This window comes from Drosophila montana, unplaced genomic scaffold (assembly GCF_035044405.1).
Source record: "Drosophila montana isolate Dmon_TW-CO22-7 unplaced genomic scaffold, ASM3504440v1 contig_428_1, whole genome shotgun sequence".
Taxonomy (NCBI): domain Eukaryota; kingdom Metazoa; phylum Arthropoda; class Insecta; order Diptera; family Drosophilidae; genus Drosophila; species Drosophila montana.
This window is the reverse complement of record NW_026998764.1, coordinates 72,259-99,560: the sequence shown is the minus strand read 5'-3', so window position 1 is coordinate 99,560 and position 27,302 is coordinate 72,259. Positions and strand designations below refer to the sequence as shown.

The window sequence follows — 27,302 nt, the reverse complement described above, 5'->3', positions numbered from 1 at the left end:
CGCGTGCCGCGAGTAATTTCTGTATTCAAAAATTACAAATAAATAAATTAAAAATTTAAATATTATCAAACTTAACCAACTAAATGCGTATTTATGCTAAACGTTAGTTGATGTAACGAGCACAGAAGTTATTAAAGAAACGTGTGTGCTTATTGGCAAACCACGTGTCAGTTAGAGCCAAGCGCGGCAGTTTTGTATTCATGTGCGCACATATATTCATATACGTGCTTTCCATTTCAAATTCTATAAATAGAAATGCAGTTTTGGTTGTCTTGTATACATATGTATAAGTGGTATAGTATTCAAAAGGGTGTCTCTCAACAGAGAAGAGGAGGCACTTCGACCCTAAGAGGTCTTATCCATAAAGCTCCGCATAACGACAAGAGCGACTCCACCTGGCTAACGAAGGTGAACAGGTCCCTTGCCGAGGCAGTTTCTTCCAAAAGACAACCGCATTTTTGAGATGGTATCTCACCGCGTAATGTCCAGAAGCCTGAGGAATGTTTGGAGGATGATTTATTTAGCAAGCTTTTTGTGTGTCTGTCTCATTCATGGTCTAAGGATTTAATTCTTGAAAGACTCTTTAGACCGAAATCACGCTACTTAAAGGCTCAGGGCCTTAAAGAGTAGCTAATGAATCAACCCTGGCCAGTAGCGCGGCTTCTTTGTTACAATCTACACCAGCGTGTAGAGCCATTGGACGCTATTCCAGCAATCTGTAACCAGTTTGGAGCTCTCCATGAAGAAAGTGTTCGAAAGGCTGTTGAACTATACGAGAGGATATTAATGTAAGCATATTGATGGTCCCGTTTTCGATAAGAAACTGGGATCAGAATGCTGTGACATTAATCTCAGAAATATTGGGGGAAGTGCTCATTGCAATCGACGATTTGGTGTTGAGTGCAGTGATCCCATCACCCACTCCTTGGTCGGTTTTGCATCCATGAGTGAAAAACTTCAAGCTCCTAAGATCGTCGGAGCAATTGCCGTTATCCCCTCCGTTGCCATATGAGATACGAATCCCCATTTTAACTCCAAAGTGCAAATTCCTCGTCTTATAATCTATTCTATTGCAGATTTCCAAGCCAGGAATTTCTTGAATTTGACTAACATGACCATAGAACCATAGAACACAGATGTGAGTTTGATGCGGAAAAGGCTATGACCAGAAACTTCCTTTATGTGAATGTATAAAGGAGCCAGTCCTACGATTTTTTCATGGCTGCAGTCGGACAAGGGCAGTACATTTCTTGTTTCAGTGCGCTACACTACACACGAGGGCAGTGTATATTACAACAGTTCTGACCACCATGTTGTATAATTATCTGATGGCTCTACTGTGAATACCCTATGTCTTTCTAAAGAATCTGCGACATGTGGTGGCCAATATCAAGTGTTCCTATATCAATCTTGTACCGTTTTAAAACCGGAACAATATCGCCCCATGGGTATTTATATTAAGACCTATTCAAGTGCTCTCTGCACTCGGTAATTGTGTTTTCAAATCTACCGGTTACTATAAGGGCCAGATCACTTGCATTCTTGATAGCATCAATACGCAATAATTCATCTATTACCAAGGACCACAGGAGAGCAGATATAACTCCCTTTGTTGGCAACCTTTGACCGCCCTAATGAGGATTATGGTAACGTCTAACGTGGATTTCTCTATTTATTAGCGTAGCTTTAATTTAATTTAACCTGGAGGAGCGTTTCAAGCCGTTTGAGACCGCAATGCATGGAAGGATACAGCGAGTCGCGCAAATCCTGGAGGCGCCAAATTTCACTCCCTGGATCACCAATCACTTTCCAAGAAGTGAAGCAGGACATAAAGAGCCTAAAAAATTACAAAGCCCCTGGGGAAGATCGGTTGGGCAACCAGACAATTAAGCTTCTGCCTTACAAGGCAGTGCTTTTTCTCGTCACCTAGGTCACTTTCAAGTGGCCTGGAAGAAGGCACATATCATTATGTAGCACAAGAGCGGAAAGCCCCCTAATCAACTGGAATCATATCGCCCCATCAGCCTCCTGCCTGCCTTTGGCAAGATTCTGGAATGGTGCATCCTTAGAAGGATCCTAAATACCACGAAAATAAAACGCTTAATCCCGAAGTTCCAGTTTGGGTTTGGACTCAAACACGGTACCCCTGAGCAACTCCATCGGGTTACAAATTTTATTTTGGACAGCTTTCACAGGAAGGATTATGTGGTGGCAGAATACCTCGACATCCAACAAGCCTTCTACCGGGTGTGGCGCAGGACGCCTCTCCAAGATAAAGGGCAAATTAAATCTTTAACATCAATGCGAGCTTTCTGAACGAGAGGACATTTCGAGTGGTACAGGATATCTCAGTGAACCCCCAAAAATGTGCTACGGACACTCACACCCTGCGCAAGGAATTCCTGCCCCGGACTTTTTCTCCATGGCGAGCTCTTAGAGCAGGTGCGTGCCCATAAATACCTAGAGATCACACTCGACAGACGACTTACGTTCAAAAATCATGTCACCGAGGTAACCAACAACTTGAAAAGCAAAATCAGGCGTCTGAGCTGTCTGCTAAGCCCAAATAACAAACTCTCACTCCGAAACAAAGTCCTTATCTAAAGGTAATCTTTGCCCCTGCGTGGCGATTTGGGCTCCAGGTTTACGGAATTGCCGCGAAGACGCACCTAACAAACTACGCATCATCCAGCCAAGACCTTGCGAAAAATTTCTGGAGCCGAATGGTATATTCGCACACGAGGTATCGCAAAGGACCCTAAGGTTCGTATGGTAGGAGACGTTATCAACAATCAAGCAGTAAGCTACCGAATTAAGCTTCACAACCGCCCTAACGTCCTGGCAAGGAACCTGACTTGGCGAAACGCCGCCTTTAATCAAGTTATAATAAAAATTGATCAGATTATTCTCAATATGCCTGACTGGACGAAGAAATACATGATAGATCATTTGAATGTGTGTTCCTTTTGCTACAGCAGGCACAAAAGGCACACAATTGAAGAAAATATCTCTGGCTCGCGACAAACGCCGTGATCTCCTTGTGCACACATTCACAAAACACACACAAAACATATGTATGCTTGTAGATATCGGGTTTTTTTAGAAGCTATGCAGGGAGAAATATATGTACACAAGTGCGCAAGCAATGAGTGAGAGCGAGTCACATCCATACACACATATGTATTTGGGTTGTAAGGATTTAAAACTAACATATATACATATATTAAGAAAAAGCTACTGATCGTTCGGCTTTTCAGGCCAGCGTTCGGCTGCCACTCTCAGCAGTCTTACTCTCCCAGGGCATAACAAAATGGTCGCAGGCACTTGGGGTTCCCTCGTAGCGATTTATCGTGTTTTGATTATTATTATTGTATGGTTAGTGTTAAAAGCCTGATTCCACAACGCAGTCTTACTCTCCCAGGGCATAACAAAATGGTCGCAGGCACCTGGGGTTCCATCGTAGCGATTTATCGTGTTTTGATTATTATTATTGTATGGTTAGTGTTAAAAGCCTGATTCCACTACGCTCAAAATATTTTAAATTTACAAACTTCACATTCTGCAATTCCATTAGCCAGTGTCAGTTGTCGGTAACAAATGAATGGCATAAGTACCACTTTTTTAAATAAACAGCTGATCAGTTTGATTTGACTAACATAAGCGCCGCAAAGTTTTCCTTCCAAAAGTCAAATAATACGGCCTCGAAGTAGGGGCTCCATTTAATGAACTCCTTGCGGGATCTGGTCATCTTTAAATGTTTAAAACTGTGGGATTAGTAAAATTTAAAATTATAATTTAAAGTTACCGCTAATACTTTTATATTTTTTATAACATCGATACGAAATTCGATAAGCCATCGCAAAAACACTAATTGTTCGAGGCGAATACCAAAATTTTTGCAAATGTGAAAAATGCAGTTTCTTATGAGAAAACGTACAGGCGTCACAATTTCACATTAGCAAAAAATGTCACATTCGCAAAAAATGTAAGAAATGTTGACAGTGGAATTAGCTTATAACCCAAAAAGTATTTGAACTAGATACACCAATCTTATTGTTAATGTTCTACTATAGATAAATTCTCAGTCATTGGAAACCAGAAGTAAATTCATATGAAAAAAAGTACTCTAAAAGGTACGGTTTTGCGCTTTTGTATAAACAGTTTTTTTTATGCCCTAGTCAAGGTCCTACATTTTCAAAAAGATCGGATTATAAATCTAAGTTAACCAAGGTAGCATATTAAAGGAAACTATAATTAATGTTCGAACGGCAGCTTGGCGCTGGGCTTCGGGCACTCGAGCAACATTAAAAAGAAGAAAACCCTACATACTTATTACAAAAATACTAACACACAGTTACACATATGTATGTATGTGCAACAATGAAATGTGCCTGCATATGTACATGTACATGTGTAAACAAGGGACAAAGGAACAAGTCGAATGCATTTCTTTTAACTGCTTCGATAAATATCAGCTTGAAACTCTCACCTCAATACCCTCTGTGACCTATTGATTTTTGATTGATCGTAAAAATGAAATTATTAAATTCAGTGTATACCCTTCGAGGACCTACATATCAAGTTTGGTGTATCTAGCTCGGATACTTTTCGAGTTATGCTTACAAACCCGTTCTATATCAGTTGTGTTTCCGTTAGTTTTTCGGATTTTGCATGATATTTGATATCGTAATCGCTAGCTCCGTCAACTGTTGCATCTTTTTTTTTACCGCGTATGCCCGTTTTAATTGAACTCAATTGATTTTTATTTAGCTCATCAACGCTGATACCCCACGTCTCTCCCTCTAATTGATGATGAAAGCGCTAATGATTGAACGAAATAATTACAAAGTGATAAATTCGTTTACTTGCGCAGCGTTGATGGCAGCGCAATTTACGGGCCCGCAAAACCAAGATAAAATTCAAATTGAAAGCTAAAATTGAAAGATACTCGTAAAGAAAAAATAAAAAATTAATTCGTCGTCAATTTGCTTTAAAAAAAATAACAACGGACACAGTTACTTACTTACATATTCTCCTTGGCAACCGCTAGTGCGAATCTTTAAGGAAATTTAAAACGTAAAAATATTCCGAATCGGCAGAAAACTAAAAAACCGTTTGCTTATCAATTTTACAAGCTTGTGTATTTCAGGCCTCATACGAAAAGAATAAATTGATCCGCTGGTTCAGTGTTACCAACCAAGACACCTATCTACCTACCTATAAATAGAATGTCTGAGCTTAGATCGAATATAGTTAGAGTGATGGGACCGCGGAGAGCGATCCAAAAATGGGTAAACTGATCGGACTGTTTGCTTTTAAAATTAACCACCTTGGAATTTAAACAATTCAAACGAATAAAAGTGTTCTAGTTGGGAGTTCTCGCCGAGGAGATAACCTGGACCAAGCGCTGAGTTGAGCAATACATACACCAAAGATCACATATACGACACAATCAGATCACTTTACGCAGTGGCTGCGCTTTTAAATCGCCCAAAAAGCATTTGATCTCTTATTAATAAATATGTGTACATACAAAAACATACTCACACGCGTCGCAAGCTGTGCAATCTATGCCGCAGAACTTTTTTTTCTATTAGCCCCTTACTAACGCTGATAAAAGTTGCTAAGCAAGAGTAACAGACGATAAGCTGTAAATAAAAGAATTTTAACACAAAAAAAATAAGCCCCTTACTTTGGGAAATGCATTTTTAAATAACTTCGGAGCTTATATTTAAGTTTAGGGTAGTGCGGTGGGCGAGTGCAGCTTACCTCATTTAGACCAGCATTGGTCTGATAGCCAGTATAGCTCCGTGGAGCATAATCTACAACGAGCTGACCAATTCTGTCGGAAGTTCCCAGCCTTTCCAGTTCATCTTTTCGGCACTTGCCATCGATGCTCCTTTGGCTACGTACCTATATGAGGTAAGCTGCAAACTGCTAAGCTGGTTAAGACTGCAGTCAACAGATAGCGAAATGGACGATAACGTTGAAGAGAGTTGATATCTGATTAGCCGTCTAAATAAATTCAGATGCTTGTTACTGGAAAATATCGGAGAGTGTTGTATTCTGCTTGGCAGAATGTAGTGCTCTGGGAATCTAAAAGACTAGCAGTAGATCCCACATTCCACGCGATTGACTAGCTTAGACCTGACAAATACGCTCGTTTGAATTTCTGCATATGTGCTTATGTAGCAGTATCGTTGTGTATATTGAGTTAATAATATGTATGTATATATGTATGTATTTTTTTTATTTGTTCTAGCTGTAGTTGTTGTTGTTATGCAATAGTGTGTACATCGGCACAGCAAAATCCAAACTAAAAACGAGAAAGAAGTGCTATCTTCGGCACACCGAAGATTTAATACCCTTGCAGACCCAATCTTTTCAAAATGCTTATAGTGCTTTGCCCGTATCTAAGAAGCACAGGGAAAATAGTTAATGCCGAGTATGGTTAAGATATCTTGAAAAACAAAACATGTTTCCATACAACAACTTAATTTTCGACCGATCGTTCCTATGGCAGCTATATGATATAGTAGCCCGATGTGAATAAGATTTTGCATAAGTGGAGGAAGCATAGTAAAACTAATAGATGCCGAGTTTGGTCAAGATATCTTGAAAAACAAAAAAAATTCCATACAACAGCATAATTTTCGACCGATCGTTCCTATGGCAGCTATATGATATAGTTGTCCGATCTTAATAGGATTTTGCATATATATGGGGAGCGTAGTAAAACTAATAAATACCAAGTTTTGTTAAGATATCTTGAAACACATAAAAATTTTCCATACAAAAACTTAATTTTCGACCGGTCTTTCCTATGGCAGCTATATGATATAGTTGTCCGATCTTAATAGGATTTTGCATATATATGGGGAACGTAGTAAAACTAATAAATACCGAGTTTGGTCAAGATATCTTGAAAAACATAAAAACTTTCCATACAAAAACTTAATTTTCGACCGATCGTTCCTATGGCAGCTATATGATATAGTTGTCCGATCTTAATAGGATTTTGCATATATATGGGGAGCGTAGTAAAACTAATAAATACTAATTAGTCAAGATAACTTTATAAACAAAAATGTTTTTCATACAAGAACCTACTTTTCGACCGATCGTTCCTATGGCAGCTATTTGATATAGTGGTCCGATCCAGCTGGTTTTGACATATGAGCTGCGTGCAACAGAAAGAGGGAATTCTGCAAAGTTTCATAAAGATAGCTTTAAAACTGAGAGACTAGTTCGCATAGAAACAGACAGACAGACAGACGGACAGACGGACATGGCTATATCAACTCGGCTGTTGATACTGATCAAGAATATATATACTTTATGGGGTCGGAGATGTCTCCTTCTATGCGTTACACATTTCACGACAAAATTATAATACCCTCTGCAAGGGTATAACCAGGATAGCCAAACAGCAAATTAAGACATCAAAATAATATATAAAAAACAGCACTAATGACTCACTCTATGAAAAGCAACCACACACCAAACATTGATGCAAAAACAATACTACTGCTAAAACAACACTACACAAAAGACATACATTACAAAACGCTACCCATAATAAGCAACAAACGACTAAACAACAAAACAGACACAGAAAATTAAGCTTACTTGTTTAGAAACTTATTGAATATCCAAAAGGATTCAAGCTCCACGTCAAAAAGCGCAGACGTGTAAAATATTGTATGTTAAATATTTATTTAATTTTTTAATTTAATTTATGTTAATGTTAAGTGTTTTTGTATCTTGGTGTTAGTGCCATGACGACGGTGGCGATGCGCAGCCGAAATATAACGGAACACAAAAATTAAAGAAAATAGTGTTTCTTTTTGATTTTAATAAAACTCCTCACCTTGAGCCAGCTAAACAAATTTATATATATAATTTTATGAGATTTATGCTAAATATATAATTTACTAACTGGTATTTCCCAGCCTTACCTGGTCCCCGTTTTTTGCTTCAAGTGTCGAACTCCTCGCCTAAAGTGATATTTAAAAATGAGTTTGAAGTCCATCGAAAAAAGAGTAAATGTTTGAATCCACGTTTTCCGATCATTTTGGTTATTACGTAGAATTTTGACATCAAGTTTGAAGCCGATTTTTACAACCTTTGACTACAAGGGGAGTGGAATTTCCAAAAGGTGTAAAACTTGCTTCAAATTATTTTTTTTTAGATCTGTGCAAGGAGCTTGCTTTCGAAACTTTTTTATCTAAGAATGGGTGGATTAAGCGAAAAGTAAAAATCACGTATCACATGCATTTTCAGAAAAATCGTTGAAAATGATTTTGAAGTCCGTTTGGTAGTTAAATAACTATCAAACAACCGTTGTCTACCAATTTGCCACTATTGCGGGTGGAATATCCATTTAGTTCTTAAATGAGTTCGCTCATCAAAATCTTTAAATGAATTTTCATTAAAATCATTGGAAATGACTTTAAACCCGAAACCCACCATAACCTTTCCATTGTTTCCACCAAGTAGGGTTAGATTTAAAGAAAAATATTAAAAACCTCTCAAGTGAATTTGACCAAACAGAAAGTTTGAAACTGAGTTTGAAGCCGATGGTAAACGAAAAACTTTCATACAATCGTGTTTCGCCAATTTCACCATTGCTATTGAAATTTCCGCAATACCCCGCCTTAGCTTGCAGATTAATCTGGCTGGCTCAAGATAAATTTTGATCATAACGACCAACAACAACAAATTATAAACAACAAGAGTGCGCAGGTTGTATATTTAGTTATTTAAAGAACCTCCCAGTTCTATCATCAGCTGACTTTGCTGCCAACCCTAGATTTGCCAAGATTTGATTTTAGTCCGAAGCTATAACTATTTGAGAATAATAATAATTGAATTTAAATAAATATTATTCAAAAAGAAAATATGTAAATTATTGTATGTTAATTTGAAATTAATAAAGGAACAATTTCCTAAAGTGATCATGAAATGGTATTAAAATGACTTTCAAACGTTCTTATTTTTAAATAGTCTTCAAATAATGAAATAAATAATATTCTTCATGTAACCCCCTGGTCCCCGTTTTTTGCTTCAAGTGTCGAACTCCCCGCCTAAAGTGATATTTGAAAATGAGTTTGAAGACCATCGAAAAAGAGTTAATGTTTGAATCCACGTTTTCCGATCATTTTGGTTATTACGTAGAATTTTGACATCAAGTTTGAAGCCGATTTTTACAACCTTTGACTACAAGGGGAGTGGAATTTCCAAAAGGTGTAAAACTTGCTTCAAATTATTTTTTTTGAGATCTGTGCAAGGAGCTTACTTTCGAAACTTTTTTATATAAGAATGGGTGGATTAAGCGAAAAGTAAAAATCACGTATCACATGCATTTTCAGAAAAATCGTTGAAAATGATTTTGAAGTCCGTTTGGTAGTTAAATAACTATCAAACAACCGTTGTCTACCAATTTGCCACTGTTGCGGGTGGAATATCCATTTAGTTCTTAAATGAGTTCGCTCAGCAAAATCTTTAAATGAATTTTCATTAAAATCATTGGAAATGACTTTAAACCCGAAACCCACCATAACCTTTCCATTGTTTCCACCAAGTACACCCCGCCTTAGCTTGCAGATTAATCTGGCCGGCTCAAGATAAATTTTGATCATAACGACCAACAACAACAAATTATAAACAACAAGAGTGCGCAGGTTGTATATTTAGTTATTTAAAGAACCTCCCAGTTCTATCATCAGCTGACTTTGCTGCCAACCCTAGATTTGCCAAGATTTGATTTTAGTCCGAAGCTATAACTATTTGAGAATAATAATAATTGAATTTAAATAAATATTATTCAAAAAGAAAATATGTAAATTATTGTATGTTAATTTGAAATTAATAAAGGAACAATTTCCTAAAGTGATCATGAAATGGTATTAAAATGACTTTCAAACGTTCTTATTTTTAAATAGTCTTCAAATAATGAAATAAATAATATTCTTCATGTAACCCCAAGACTTCCTGCTGGTGCAAAATTTTATTTTAATTAGGTAACATGTTTTTGGTATGAAAAAACGAAAATTGTTGATTATAGAAGATTTTTGTACACATACATTGCAGGTATGACAAAGTCAAGTTGGTCCTGTTTCAATTCCGTATTCTATGTGCCATATTTGTTGGTAATAGTTTGGCAGAATACAGCGTAAAGTATATATATTCTTGGTCAGCATAAATAGCCAAGTCAATTTGGCCATGCTTATCTTCTTGGCCGTCCGTCCGTTTTAATAGCAAGAGTCACAAAATTTAACATTAGCTCATCGTAGATTACACACAGATTAAGAATAAAGACTAACCATACAACATATAGGTGGAACAGATAGAACAATACAATGTAGCCATTAATTTTCTGTGGATGAGGTCGCGCATCGACTTCGTTTTTGTTCGGGTCCAAAACTCACTCACTTGCTCAGAGAGCAGGAGAGTTAGAGAGTTATATACCTGTCACACGCTGCACTTGTGATGGCAGGGATGGTCCTACTAAGCAAACTGGCCACCGAATCGGTAGTTTGCCATGGAGCTCAGCATGGAATCAGCACAGCAAACTTAGTTCGCACAGCAGCAAGGAGACAGAGCATAGCGCGATGGCATGCACGATGGGATCGCTGTTGCTAAACTCTAGTTAAAGCAGCTCCTCTCTAGCTATGGATGCTTCAGGAGCTACTTGAAGCGTTTCGGTCACGACGACACAGACGAGTGTTCTTGGTGCGGCCGAGGAATCGTAGAGGACGCCAACCACATCATCTTCGAGTGTGGACGTTTTTCAGAGAACAGAGAGGAGCTGGAGGACAACATGGCAGACCTATCACGGTGGACAAGCTGGTCACGAGCATGGTGGACACCGCACAAAAGTGGGACGCAACAAAAACCTTTTGCAGCAGCAGTAATGGCGGAACTCAAAAGAGTTGAGCGCAGTGGACGGAGAACGGAGGAAGATTAGGTAGCAAGAATGCCTGTGAAGCAATGCTGTGCGGCTGTTTCGCAGGCAATCCACGCTACCTAATCCCTATGCATCCTCCCAACCAAGGCAATACAATTAATTATACTTAGTTTAATTTAATTATAAAAAAAAAAACAATATAAAAAAAACTATCACACGCATCTGTATGTTTGTGTGTAGAGCTGGAACTTCAGAAATCCCAAAAACTTCATATCTGTGCAAATTTGCAAATTATAGGCAGGCAACCAATAGGAACACAAGCGCATTATTACTCGTATCCATTTACCAACTTGCGTAAGTGTGCATGCATGGCCAGTCGAAAATTGCTTTCATGTTCACACTTAGGTACGCTTAGATAAAAATAAGTATGTAAAGTTCTTTCATTATTTCATATTACTCCTTCAAGAGGGAATACATGTGATGGAAATTTGAGAAAAATTTCACATGTGCGCATTGATGCTTGTGAATACACACATACATTCATCATCTATATTGGGAGCGAAATAAAAATTAACGATTCTATTCCATCACACAAAACATATAGCTCTCTTGCTCTCTGAATAAGAGAGCGAGTTTTGTACCCAAACAAGAAGTCAATGCGGGACCTAATCTACACAAAAATTAGTAGCTATGTACCTTTCTTGTCTAGCTGTTCCATCTACATGTTGTTAGTGGTATAATACTTAAGTGTTTGGATACCGAGTGCCCATCCCGTAACATTTTTTAAATAACAATTGCAAGTGTAAGCGAAGGAATTTATATTTATATTTATTTTTTATGAATAGAATTGCAATTGCAAATATTTTGTATTATTGTATTAAATTTAGGTTTCCACGTCAAAATCCATAAGTTTTTAAGGCGGTAAGGTATAAAACGAAGTCAAGTAGTTCCTTCCTTCCAAATGCTATTATTTTGGTAAGGTATGAGGCGATGCCAATTAGTTCCTTTGGTTAACGGGGCCACGAGTTTAAGTGCAGCAGAGCGAATAAATTTTTTTTTATTTAACTCATTGGTGATTGGTAACACCTAGAATGTTCGTGCTAATGCTAATGCTTTAGAGCAAATGTATGTAACAGGCAGAAGGAATCATCTTCGACCACATAAAGTATGTGATATATTCTTGATCAGCCTCAAAAGTCGACTCGATCTAGCCATGTCCGCCTGACTCCTGTCTGTCTGTCCGTATGGATGAACGCGTTGATCTTAAAACCTTTAAAAAGCTAGAGACTCAAAAGTTTAAACGTAGGCTCTCCTAGTTCCGCAGTACAAGTTTGTTTTAAATCATCGATAACTTGCGCAGTTTGCCAGCAACCGATTTTAGGTTAGAGAGCTATATAGCATTTCTCCACTGGGCTTAAAAATGTCACATTTTCAAGTTTTACATATTGGTGTTCCCCCGGTTTTCAGTAACATGTGAGTGGCAAAAGTACTGTTTCTTTAAGTAAACAGCTGATCGAGTTGCTTTAATTTACATAAGCGCCGCACAGATTTCCTTCCAAAAGTCAAATAATACGGCCCCGAAGTAGGGGCTCCGTTTAATTGACTCTTTGCGAGATTTGGCCAATTTTAAATGTTAAAAACTGTGGGATTATTAAAATTTAAAATTATAATTTAAAGTTACCGCTTGCCTTCGTTGCAATATCAGCTGGTTTATGTTTACCGCCTTAGCTTGCAGATTAATCTGGCTGGCTCAAGATAAATTTTGATCATAACGACCAACAACAACAAATTATAAACAACAAGAGTGCGCAGGTTGTATATTTAGTTATTTAAAGAACCTCCCAGTTCTATCATCAGCTGACTTTGCTGCCAACCCTAGATTTGCCAAGATTTGATTTTAGTCCGAAGCTATAACTATTTGAGAATAATAATAATTGAATTTAAATAAATATTATTCAAAAAGAAAATATGTAAATTATTGTATGTTAATTTGAAATTAATAAAGGAACAATTTCCTAAAGTGATCATGAAATGGTATTAAAATGACTTTCAAACGTTCTTATTTTTAAATAGTCTTCAAATAATGAAATAAATAATATTCTTCATGTAACCCCCTGGTCCCCGTTTTTTGCTTCAAGTGTCGAACTCCCCGCCTAAAGTGATATTTGAAAATGAGTTTGAAGACCATCGAAAAAAGAGTTAATGTTTGAATCCACGTTTTCCGATCATTTTGGTTATTACGTAGAATTTTGACATCAAGTTTGAAGCCGATTTTTACATCCTTTGACTACAAGGGGAGTGGAATTTCCAAAAGGTGTAAAACTTGCTTCAAATTATTTTTTTTGAGATCTGTGCAAGGAGCTTACTTTCGAAACTTTTTTATATAAGAATGGGTGGATTAAGCGAAAAGTAAAAATCACGTATCACATGCATTTTCAGAAAAATCGTTGAAAATGATTTTGAAGTCCGTTTGGTAGTTAAATAACTATCAAACAACCGTTGTCTACCAATTTGCCACTGTTGCGGGTGGAATATCCATTTAGTTCTTAAATGAGTTCGCTCAGCAAAATCTTTAAATGAATTTTCATTAAAATCATTGGAAATGACTTTAAACCCGAAACCCACCATAACCTTTCCATTGTTTCCACCAAGTATACCCCGCCTTAGCTTGCAGATTAATCTGGCCGGCTCAAGATAAATTTTGATCATAACGACCAACAACAACAAATTATAAACAACAAGAGTGCGCAGGTTGTATATTTAGTTATTTAAAGAACCTCCCAGTTCTATCATCAGCTGACTTTGCTGCCAACCCTAGATTTGCCAAGATTTGATTTTAGTCCGAAGCTATAACTATTTGAGAATAATAATAATTGAATTTAAATAAATATTATTCAAAAAGAAAATATGTAAATTATTGTATGTTAATTTGAAATTAATAAAGGAACAATTTCCTAAAGTGATCATGAAATGGTATTAAAATGACTTTCAAACGTTCTTATTTTTTAATCGTCTTCAAATAATGAAATAAATAATATTCTTCATGTAACCCCAAGACTTCCTGCTGGTGCAAAATTTTATTTTAATTAGGTAACATGTTTTTGGTATGAAAAAACGAAAATTGTTGATTATAGAAGATTTTTGTACACATACATTGCAGGTATGACAAAGTCAAGTTGGTCCTGTTTCAATTCCGTATTCTATGTGCCATATTTGTTGGTAATAGTTTGGCAGAATACAGCGTAAAGTATATATATTCTTGGTCAGCATAAATAGCCAAGTCAATTTGGCCATGCTTATCTTCTTGGCCGTCCGTCCGTTTTAATAGCAAGAGTCACAAAATTTAACATTAGCTCATCGTAGATTACACACAGATTAAGAATAAAGACTAACCATACAACATATAGGTGGAACAGATAGAACAATAAAATGTAGCCATTAATTTTCTGTGGATGAGGTCGCGCATCGACTTCGTTTTTGTTCGGGTCCAAAACTCACTCACTTGCTCAGAGAGCAGGAGAGTTAGAGAGTTATATACCTGTCACACGCTGCACTTGTGATGGCAGGGATGGTCCTACTAAGCAAACTGGCCACCGAATCGGTAGTTTGCCATGGAGCTCAGCATGGAATCAGCACAGCAAACTTAGTTCGCACAGCAGCAAGGAGACAGAGCATAGCGCGATGGCAAGCACGATGGGATCGCTGTTGCTAAACTCTAGTTAAAGCAGCTCCTCTCTAGCTATGGATGCTTCAGGAGCTACTTGAAGCGTTTCGGTCACGACGACACAGACGAGTGTTCTTGGTGCGGCCGAGGAATCGTAGAGGACGCCAACCACATCATCTTCGAGTGTGGACGTTTTTCAGAGAACAGAGAGGAGCTGGAGGACAACATGGCAGACCTATCACGGTGGACAAGCTGGTCACGAGCATGCTGGACACCTTTTGCAGCAGCAGTAATGGCGGAACTCAAAAGAGTTGAGCGCAGTGGACGGAGAACGGAGGAAGATTAGGTAGCAAGAATGCCTGTGAAGCAATGCTGTGCGGCTGTTTCGCAGGCAATCCACGCTACCTAATCCCTATGCATCCTCCCAACCAAGGCAATACAATTAATTATACTTAGTTTAATTTAATTATAAAAAAAAAACAATATAAAAAAAACTATCACACGCATCTGTATGTTTGTGTGTAGAGCTGGAACTTCAGAAATCCCAAAAACTTCATATCTGTGCAAATTTGCAAATTATAGGCAGGCAACCAATAGGAACACAAGCGCATTATTACTCGTATCCATTTACCAACTTGCGTAAGTGTGCATGCATGGCCAGTCGAAAATTGCTTTCATGTTCACATGCAAACACTTAGGTACGCTTAGATAAAAATAAGTATGTAAAGTTCTTTCATTATTTCATATTACTCCTTCAAGAGGGAATACATGTGATGGAAATTTGAGAAAAATTTCACATGTGCGCATTGATGCTTGTGAATACACACATACATTCATCATCTATATTGGGAGCGAAATAAAAATTAACGATTCTATTCCATCACACAAAACATATAGCTCTCTTGCTCTCTGAATAAGAGAGCGAGTTTTGAACCCAAACAAGAAGTCAATGCGGAACCTAATCTACACAAAAATTAGTAGCTATGTACCTTTCTTGTCTAGCTGTTCCATCTACATGTTGTTAGTGGTATAATACTTAAGTGTTTGTATACCGAGTGCCCATCCCGTAACATTTTTTAAATAACAATTGCAAGTGTAAGCGAAGGAATTTATATTTATATTTATTTTTTATGAATAGAATTGCAATTGCAAATATTTTGTATTATTGTATTAAATTTAGGTTTCCACGTCAAAATCCATAAGTTTTTAAGGCGGTAAGGTATAAAACGAAGTCAAGTAGTTCCTTCCTTCCAAATGCTATTATTTTGGTAAGGTATGAGGCGATGCCAATTAGTTCCTTTGGTTAACGGGGCCACGAGTTTAAGTGCAGCAGAGCGAATAAATTTTTTTTTATTTAACTCATTGGTGATTGGTAACACCTAGAATGTTCGTGCTAATGCTAATGCTTTAGAGCAAATGTATGTAACAGGCAGAAGGAATCATCTTCGACCACATAAAGTATGTGATATATTCTTGATCAGCCTCAAAAGTCGACTCGATCTAGCCATGTCCGCCTGACTCCTGTCTGTCTGTCCGTATGGATGAACGCGTTGATCTTAAAACCTTTAAAAAGCTAGAGACTCAAAAGTTTAAACGTAGGCTCTCCTAGTTCCGCAGTACAAGTTTGTTTTAAATCATCGATAACTTGCGCAGTTTGCCAGCAACCGATTTTAGGTTAGAGAGCTATATAGCATTTCTCCACTGGGCTTAAAAATGTCACATTTTCAAGTTTTACATATTGGTGTTCCCCCGGTTTTCAGTAACATGTGAGTGGCAAAAGTACTGTTTCTTTAAGTAAACAGCTGATCGAGTTGCTTTAATTTACATAAGCGCCGCACAGATTTCCTTCCAAAAGTCAAATAATACGGCCCCGAAGTAGGGGCTCCGTTTAATTGACTCTTTGCGAGATTTGGCCAATTTTAAATGTTAAAAACTGTGGGATTATTAAAATTTAAAATTATAATTTAAAGTTACCGCTTGCCTTCGTTGCAATATCAGCTGGTTTATGTTTACCGCCTTAGCTTGCAGATTAATCTGGCTGGCTCAAGATAAATTTTGATCATAACGACCAACAACAACAAATTATAAACAACAAGAAGGCGCAGGTTGTATATTTAGTTATTTAAAGAACCTCCCAGTTCTATCATCAGCTGACTTTGCTGCCAACCCTAGATTTGCCAAGATTTGATTTTAGTCCGAAGCTATAACTATTTGAGAATAATAATAATTGAATTTAAATAAATATTATTCAAAAAGAAAATATGTAAATTATTGTATGTTAATTTGAAATTAATAAAGGAACAATTTCCTAAAGTGATCATGAAATGGTATTAAAATGACTTTCAAACGTTCTTATTTTTAAATAGTCTTCAAATAATGAAATAAATAATATTCTTCATGTAACCCCCTGGTCCCCGTTTTTTGCTTCAAGTGTCGAACTCCCCGCCTAAAGTGATATTTGAAAATGAGTTTGAAGACCATCGAAAAAAGAGTTAATGTTTGAATCCACGTTTTCCGATCATTTTGGTTATTACGTAGAATTTTGACATCAAGTTTGAAGCCGATTTTTACATCCTTTGACTACAAGGGGAGTGGAATTTCCAAAAGGTGTAAAACTTGCTTCAAATTATTTTTTTTGAGATCTGTGCAAGGAGCTTACTTTCGAAACTTTTTTATATAAGAATGGGTGGATTAAGCGAAAAGTAAAAATCACGTATCACATGCATTTTCAGAAAAATCGTTGAAAATGATTTTGAAGTCCGTTTGGTAGTTAAATAACTATCAAACAACCGTTGTCTACCAATTTGCCACTGTTGCGGGTGGAATATCCATTTAGTTCTTAAATGAGTTCGCTCAGCAAAATCTTTAAATGAATTTTCATTAAAATCATTGGAAATGACTTTAAACCCGAAACCCACCATAACCTTTCCATTGTTTCCACCAAGTATACCCCGCCTTAGCTTGCAGATTAATCTGGCCGGCTCAAGATAAATTTTGATCATAACGACCAACAACAACAAATTATAAACAACAAGAGTGCGCAGGTTGTATATTTAGTTATTTAAAGAACCTCCCAGTTCTATCATCAGCTGACTTTGCTGCCAACCCTAGATTTGCCAAGATTTGATTTTAGTCCGAAGCTATAACTATTTGAGAATAATAATAATTGAATTTAAATAAATATTATTCAAAAAGAAAATATGTAAATTATTGTATGTTAATTTGAAATTAATAAAGGAACAATTTCCTAAAGTGATCATGAAATGGTATTAAAATGACTTTCAAACGTTCTTATTTTTTAATCGTCTTCAAATAATGAAATAAATAATATTCTTCATGTAACCCCAAGACTTCCTGCTGGTGCAAAATTTTATTTTAATTAGGTAACATGTTTTTGGTATGAAAAAACGAAAATTGTTGATTATAGAAGATTTTTGTACACATACATTGCAGGTATGACAAAGTCAAGTTGGTCCTGTTTCAATTCCGTATTCTATGTGCCATATTTGTTGGTAATAGTTTGGCAGAATACAGCGTAAAGTATATATATTCTTTGTCAGCATAAATAGCCAAGTCAATTTGGCCATGCTTATCTTCTTGGCCGTCCGTCCGTTTTAATAGCAAGAGTCACAAAATTTAACATTAGCTCATCGTAGATTACACACAGATTAAGAATAAAGACTAACCATACAACATATAGGTGGAACAGATAGAACAATAAAATGTAGCCATTAATTTTCTGTGGATGAGGTCGCGCATCGACTTCGTTTTTGTTCGGGTCCAAAACTCACTCACTTGCTCAGAGAGCAGGAGAGTTAGAGAGTTATATACCTGTCACACGCTGCACTTGTGATGGCAGGGATGGTCCTACTAAGCAAACTGGCCACCGAATCGGTAGTTTGCCATGGAGCTCAGCATGGAATCAGCACAGCAAACTTAGTTCGCACAGCAGCAAGGAGACAGAGCATAGCGCGATGGCAAGCACGATGGGATCGCTGTTGCTAAACTCTAGTTAAAGCAGCTCCTCTCTAGCTATGGATGCTTCAGGAGCTACTTGAAGCGTTTCGGTCACGACGACACAGACGAGTGTTCTTGGTGCGGCCGAGGAATCGTAGAGGACGCCAACCACATCATCTTCGAGTGTGGACGTTTTTCAGAGAACAGAGAGGAGCTGGAGGACAACATGGCAGACCTATCACGGTGGACAAGCTGGTCACGAGCATGCTGGACACCGCACAAAAGTGGGACGCAACAAAAACCTTTTGCAGCAGCAGTAATGGCGGAACTCAAAAGAGTTGAGCGCAGTGGACGGAGAACGGAGGAAGATTAGGTAGCAAGAATGCCTGTGAAGCAATGCTGTGCGGCTGTTTCGCAGGCAATCCACGCTACCTAATCCCTATGCATCCTCCCAACCAAGGCAATACAATTAATTATACTTAGTTTAATTTAATTATAAAAAAAAAAACAATATAAAAAAAACTATCACACGCATCTGTATGTTTGTGTGTAGAGCTGGAACTTCAGAAATCCCAAAAACTTCATATCTGTGCAAATTTGCAAATTATAGGCAGGCAACCAATAGGAACACAAGCGCATTATTACTCGTATCCATTTACCAACTTGCGTAAGTGTGCATGCATGGCCAGTCGAAAATTGCTTTCATGTTCACATGCAAACACTTAGGTACGCTTAGATAAAAATAAGTATGTAAAGTTCTTTCATTATTTCATATTACTCCTTCAAGAGGGAATACATGTGATGGAAATTTGAGAAAAATTTCACATGTGCGCATTGATGCTTGTGAATACACACATACATTCAGCATCGAGAGAAAGCCAAAGCAGCTTCCTATATTGGGAGCGAAATAAAAATTAACGATTCTATTCCATCACACAAAACATATAGCTCTCTTGCTCTCTGAATAAGAGAGCGAGTTTTGAACCCAAACAAGAAGTCAATGCGGGACCTAATCTACACAAAAATTAATAGCTATGTACCTTTCTTGTCTAGCTGTTCCATCTACATGTTGTTAGTGGTATAATACATAAGTGTTTGTATACCGAGTGCCCATCCCGTAACATTTTTTAAATAACAATTGCAAGTGTAAGCGAAGGAATTTATATTTATATTTATTTTTTATGAATAGAATTGCAATTGCAAATATTTTGTATTATTGTATTAAATTTAGGTTTCCACGTCAAAATCCATAAGTTTTTAAGGCGGTAAGGTATAAAACGAAGTCAAGTAGTTCCTTCCTTCCAAATGCTATTATTTTGGTAAGGTATGAGGCGATGCCAATTAGTTCCTTTGGTTGACGGGGCCACGAGTTTAAGTGCAGCAGAGCGAATAAATTTTTTTTATTTAACCCATTGGTGATTGGTAACACCTAGAATGTTCGTGCTAATGCTAATGCTTTAGAGCAAATGTATGTAACAGGCAGAAGGAATCATCTTCGACCACATAAAGTATGTTATATATATTCTTGATCAGCCTCAAAAGTCGACTCGATCTAGCCATGTCCGCCTGACTCCTGTCTGTCTGTCCGTATGGATTAACGCATTGATCTTAAAACCTTTAAAAAGCTAGAGACTCAAAAGTTTAAACGTAGGCTCTCCTAGTTCCGCAGTACAAGTTTGTTTTAAATCATCGATAACTTGCGCAGTTTGCCAGCAACCGATTTTAGGTTAGAGAGCTATATAGCATTTCTCCACTGGGCTTAAAAATGTCACATTTTCAAGTTTTACATATTGGTGTTCCCCCGGTTTTCAGTAACATGTGAGTGGCAAAAGTACTGTTTCTTTAAGTAAACAGCTGATCGAGTTGCTTTAATTTACATAAGCGCCGCACAGATTTCCTTCCAAAAGTCAAATAATACGGCCCCGAAGTAGGGGCTCCGTTTAATTGACTCTTTGCGAGATTTGGCCAATTTTAAATGTTAAAAACTGTGGGAATATTAAAATTTAAAATTATAATTTAAAGTTACCGCTTGCCTTCGTTGCAATATCAGCTGGTTTATGTTTAAATTTTTCACAACATCGATAGAAATCTCGATTAATCATCGCAAAATACACGAAAAGTCCGGCTAATTTACACATTTTTAAAAAATGTGACATTTTTAAAAATGTGTGAAATGTGTTTTCTTATGGGGAAACGTACAGGCCGCATTTTACACATTTTGCAAAAATGTGACATTTTCAGAAATGTGTTCAGTGGGCAGAGGCTAATAGTCACCAAATAAGACAAGTTACTTTTCGTATCATACCCACAAATGTAGTATAGTTCGTTTTTTTAATTCCGCCTTCCTATCACGCAAAATTAAATAAACAAGTGTAAATCACATTAAAATTTTAAGCCGCAATCATAGGGCTAGCGGAAAGTGCAAAAATTGCTGTTTTTATGTGCACACATAGATTCATATACATGTCTTTTATACATATTCATGAAGAGGGTATTATAATTTTGTAATGATATATGTAACGCATAACTCATCAACAGTATCAACAGCCGAGATGACTTGTCCGTCTTGCAGCATGCAGCAAGAAAACGAATAAAATGTATTGTGGCTCTTAATACTGTCACTTATCTATTGAAATTTTTGTAGCATAGGGAAATAAACGTTATTGGAGGTTATCCTTGTGGATATGCTTCAAAACACAGCCTGAGCATAACCGACAACGCTGCTCTTGCGATGCATGCAAGGGATAAGGTTACCGAAGCAGACTATTGCAATCAGGACGCTTAGCTGCAGCATTCGCTGCGTCACTGTGATGTCATTGTTAGCTATTCGCATTGAGTAATAAATAGAAGTAGAGGAAGAGTCCTCTGAGTTTTTATTACAGTTTTAAAACACAAGAAAGGTACATTTGATTGTTCTGCAAACGCAAAACCAAACACGAAAAATTCAGCTCATTTACCATAAGAAAACAACAACAGTGCGCATAAAACTCCATTTTTTCTCGAAGTAAGCTCTCGAGGATATAGGAAACTCAGTGCTACGAAAATGGACAAATAATGCCACTGTTTGTTGCTGGTTTCCCTCCATGACATTCAAATCAAAGGGTTACGCACACAGCGCGTCAACATCACAAATGATGACGCCATATTTCAAAGAATTTTATTTTTTGTCTTGACTAGTATATATTCGTATTTGTATTATCTATATTTAAATAATTTATTAATAGGGTCTTTTATAGTAAATAATTTATTGAAAAATTTAATAATTTGCTGTACGCAATGGTCACCCATAAAAAGCCTTAGGCTGTCCGAACAGAATTTTGCAATCATATACTTCCTTCATTTAACGCGTCGAGACATATATGCCCTTATTTACAGAAATGGTATATAATGTTTAAAGAAAACAATTATTATTGATTGTACCAATAGTTTCACAGCAAATACGAAATTATATGTTTCTCAGACATTGGACAAAAATTGTTATGTAAGAAGGTTAGTGGTCTAAAAAAATCTGCTGGGCTGCTTGCAAGTTGAAAGCAAGTGGAGAAGAAGGAGACATGACTTTGTGACTGCGAATTATAGGCATAGCGGTGCTTAGAAAAAACTACAATGAGTTAGAAGAGTGCACAAGTTTGGATCATAGGCTGTAGCCCCAAACCGAAAGCGATAGCAAGGACTGAATTTGTTGTGATCTTTTCTTTGTCGAGTCGCTTGTTATGATTATTGGTTGTTGTTGTTTTTAATAGAAAATGTGTGAAACAGTCTTTGAATTTTGGGCAACGGAAGATGTGGCTGTAGACAGCTTCAGTAAAATAGCACCTTATAAGTAACCTCCGCATAAGCCATTGAGTAATAAATAGACAGAAGGCTTTTGGATCAAAAGCTCTTTTTCAAAATACTTTATGCAAGATACCGTGGTTGCGAACATAAATTGCAAATACAACACCCGGCTGTCTACAGCTACTCAGGATCATATTTTAACAAAATAATGGTTTTCGAAATCTGTAAATCGGGTGAGGCGGGGAAAATCTAAAACTATTTGGAACAAAAGCTAGAATCAGCAACTTTCGCCTATTGTAGACCCATATAATGAAGCTGCATGTCGAATATAAACTTGCACGTACACGATTTAATTAAAAATTGAATTTGAAGACAATGGGGTGCCTTTTGCTCAGTGTTGCGTGAGGAATTTTTAAAACTTTTGAAACACGTATTCATGAAGTTCTTATGAAATGATTTGTGTAGGCTTATAGACAATTGTGCGTGGAACCAATGACTTCAAAACAAGAGAGAAATAGCGTGTCTATATTAAAAGTTGACGTTGATTTGCTCGAATGGTAGTAACAAAGTGTAACTCGTAAAAATCAAAGAATATATTACAGGCGTTAAACATCTCGTCACATAATTAGAATCCAAGTGTATAAAAAGATATGTACGTACATATATAGTGTTGTGCATTATATGAACTCATATTTATGCCGGCACGTCGACCCCATAAATTTCGCACGAATCCCGATGCAATGTGCTGCATACCACCTCCAGCGCAACCAACCGAGAGGCGCAGTCGTGTAACGTATGACACGAGTCTCAAAGTACAAAAACGAACACAAACTAAGACTCTATGCTAAGTCTATCTACATGCTAAATAGTTTAGAATAGATGGTTTATATGAGGAAGAGAAGACTCCGTGCAGAGTACAATGTTATACTTGTTGTAATCATCACAGAGGACCCGGAACGGATCATGAAGGGATAGTCAGTTGAAGAAAATTTAAGCGATATAGGTGTATAGTTAAATGTTAGTCTAGTAGGGGAAGATATGTTTAATTGGCTAGACAACCCAGATGAGTCGATTTCACCTGTAAAAAACTTCTGAATAAACATTATACCAAGCAAAGTTGTACGATTAATTAAAGAAGAAGATTAACCATCAGAAGTATACTGGAGTATGCCGATAGCCGCAAACGAGGATCGCAGTTTAAGCCACGAAGGGCAAACAAAAACAATTGTTGACCACGGTCGCAATATAAGTGTCAAGTTTAAATTTATGATCAAGAATGACACCTAGATCAATATCTTCGTTACTGGTACTGTTGACACGCTCGAGCAGTAAGCTATCAACGGTGTAAGAAACTATTTGAGGAAGGCTTCTATAGTAAGTCATTACATTGCATTTGGAATAGTTTAGATTTAACACGTTAACTAGACATCAAGACTGAAAGGCATTTATGTCAACTTGTAAAAGATTACATGATGCCATATCTGTATATGGTATGTAAAGCATATTTTTACATCATCAGCGTACATTAGTACTCGAGAGTAAGATAGTATAGAAGGAAGGTTATTGATAATAGAGTAAAGAGTAGTGGGCCAAGGTGACTACCTTAAGGGACAGCACAAATCAATTAAATACATTTACAAAACAAATTTTTAAAGAGTATCTTTTGGGTTCTCTTACTGAAATAATCTGAGAACCAGTTCAGAAGATTGACTGGGATGCTGATAAGGCATAACTTCTGAAGCAGTAAGGAGTGCTTAACGGAGTCGAAAGCTTTAATAATATCATTATATATGACGTCAGACTGCATTTTATTCTTAAAACCATCAATTACTAGGAAAGTAAACTTAAGAAGGTTAGTGGTTGCATATCTACGCTTCACGAGCCCGAGCCACGAGCTACGTAAATGTTGCAGATGAGATGTTTTGATTCTTTCAGAAGCTTTAAGGATAGCGGATAATTTAAAAATAGCTTTATAGTTTTCGATATCAGATTTACTCGCTTTCTATTTTTTAATCTCATTAGTTGCCTTGAGAACCAGGTATTCCTATTATACCGCGCTGGGTAATCAGGAGGAACGCAGATATCAAAGAGTGAGTACACGGTATAAAAAAAAAGTCAAATGGCAATATCAATGTCTGCACAATTGTACAGTTGGGACCAATCGGCTTAGAGAACAAGATCATTTAGCTTATGAAAAATAGCCTTACGAAAACAACGGACACGATGAGCTAATTTCGAATCCTTGATAGGTACACGGGCTGGTAGATCAATGACCGAATCCCAAGTTGGATGAAAGGGGTCCTAAGGAAGTTAAAGCGGTTCAATCCTGTGCACAAAACTGTCGAACGAATCCAACACGAAGATCAAATCAAGGGATCTATCTCTTGAGTTACGCACCCGATTAACCCGCAGTAAGGTCATGTAGACCATCAATCAAATTGAATCCATTGGTGATGACCAATCAACCTCTGGAAGATTAAAGTCATCGAAAACGCATAAGAGGTCCGTATCAGACATATTTATATAGATTTAATAACATTTAGATGGTTTTAGTAAATAGACATGTTAGATAGTGGGGAATATAGGAACATGGAAAAAATACACAGAAACTACCAAATTCCACTTTTACACCCACAAACCTGATTTTCGAGAAGGAAAGTTCTGACGAAAGAGTAGGCTCGCTCAACAGCTATAAGTACTCCTCCGATACGGGAAGCTCGATCACACCTGTATGTGGTGTATTTGGAAGGAAATATCGAAGAATTTGAGATGATTTAGCCAGGTCTCAGTAAGAGCGATAATATCATAATTGAATGCAAGAGAATCTACTGAAAAGGTAGGGAGTTAAGACCTCTTCCGTTTTTGATACGCAAGCACAAGAGAAGTTAATTGGAAAATAGACAATTTTATCGTCCATTATTTTGGGTTACTACTGTAACGAACGCAGCCAAGAGAAAGATATATATGCAGAAGCATACGCTCGCAATAAAACAAAACAAATCCAGAGAAAGGCAAACAGATTTAGTAAATATTTATTTGGTCTTAGAATATTATAATCGCCGATGTTTTAATAAAAACCAAAAACCAAAACGGAGTGCACAAAGAATATATTTATATCTTGTCTTCACCAACAACGGAGTAAATCTGAGATTCGTTTCTTAACAATTGCGTTGTTAAAAGTCGAAATATATACAGAACACCCTACTTCTAAAAATGCGGTTGAACTAAATATGCAATATGCATACGTTGAATCCAGTAATGGTGTCCATAGGTGTCCCGCTCAATTTAATTTTCTTGGTATCCCAATGGCGGGCTCTCATCGGGAATTAATGTTCGTCTCCCCTTGTGTAGAATGCTGGCCTTGTTGCTCAGTAATGAATTATTCGGTATATACCTTCGGTACGAGTCGTTGTGCAATCCAATGTTGTTTGTGACCCGGTGCCGGGCATGTTTATTGATAGCTCGAGTGTCGACTTAAGCTATTTCGACAGAACTAAAACTTAAGCCACCAGCTGAGGCTACAAAAAAGCAAGAGCTACAAAACTACAGCCGACAAGCCGCCTAAGCATAAGCGATAACGCTGCTCTTGCGACACATGCAAGGAATCAGATTACCGCCGCTGATCGTGCAATGGACACTCGCTAACTTTAATTCCTTAAAAGCTATGTTTTTACACTCACAACCCACTGCAAAAGTTAAAAAGGGTATACGGTTTTACGCAAATTAATGTAATCTTGATCAGCATTAATATCCGGCCAATCTAGTGATGTCCGTCTGTAAGGAACTACATTCCAATTAAAACCACAAAGTTATTGAAATTGTCTTCTTTATAATATACAAGTATTCGATAGCACAATTATATCTACTCCCGAAAATTCCTCCAAGTTCGGTTAAAATTCACAGAAGTCATTAAGGAAAACGTGTGGCTATATTGGCCGGCCACGCGGCTGCAATATTTATAATAGTTTTTGTTAATGTTAAGGCAAACGATTCATTCATTTGTTTTTAGGGGCCCATATCTATAAAATACATCGGTTTTACCAAACGCGTTGACGAAAAATCGAACTATGTAATAGCACTAACCATGAAATGCATAGATATGTAAAACAGCAGAATAATCGAAACACGATAAATCGCAACGAGTGAGCCCCATGGGTGCCTGTGCCCATTTTGGTGTACCCAGATAGAGTAAGACTGCTGAGAGTGGCAGCCGAACGCCGGCCTCTAAAGCCGAACGTTCAGTATGAAGCCACATCTCGCTCAGCGCACAACGTCGCTGCGCACAACACACTGAAATGGTCGCAGGCACCCATGGGGCTCAATTGTTGCGATTTATCGTGTTTCGATTATTATGCTGTTTGACATATTTATGCATTGTATGGTTAGTGGTAATAGTCTTATCGATATACATACATATGTAAATAATTGAAAGCAACGTCTCAACGATTTTGGGAATAACATTTCGTGAAACCACTAACCAATTAGCATATAGACTGAACAACCAGTACAAATGCTGGGGACAAGCGTTACCAGTGCGGCTGGTCTAAAGTCGCCTTCGGTTTTCACATGCTCTCACAGCAAGAGAGTAAGAAATACATATGACCTGTGTCGTAGAACGGCATTGCTGTCTTTTTATTCGCTCACTCTACAGGAAACTGCTTTGGATTACTCTCATCCATATGATTTGTGCGATAGAACGGCATCGCTGTTTTTATCTCGCTCCCACTACAGGAAACTGCTTTGGGTTATTCTCAGTGATCTTTCAATTTGTCTTTGTACCGTTTAAATGTTTGTGTGTGCCCACAAATTCAATTTTTCTCAAAAGTCGGTGGCATTGTATTGTATTGCATTGTATTTATTTTTTTTTGACTTATCTTATTCAAGTTATTCAATTCAAACCCTAAATCATAAAAACCCTAAATCAAACGCGTGCCAATAATGATATTTTCTTTTGCGCCCATGATCTGCCCCTTCACACAAATTTGTGTCTGTGTG

At 37.3% G+C, this 27,302-nt stretch overlaps 1 long non-coding RNA gene across 1 annotated transcript; it reads right to left on the bottom strand.

The window, feature by feature from the left end:
* Positions 1-3,711: 3,711 nt before the first annotated feature.
* LOC135439565 (uncharacterized) lies at positions 3,712-6,134 on the bottom strand. The gene is made up of 3 exons (XR_010438103.1): positions 5,770-6,134; positions 5,548-5,648; positions 3,712-3,748 (listed from the first exon to the last, which is right to left on the bottom strand). It is a non-coding gene; the product is annotated as an uncharacterized LOC135439565 (long non-coding RNA).
* Between the last annotated feature and the right edge of the window lie 21,168 nt (positions 6,135-27,302).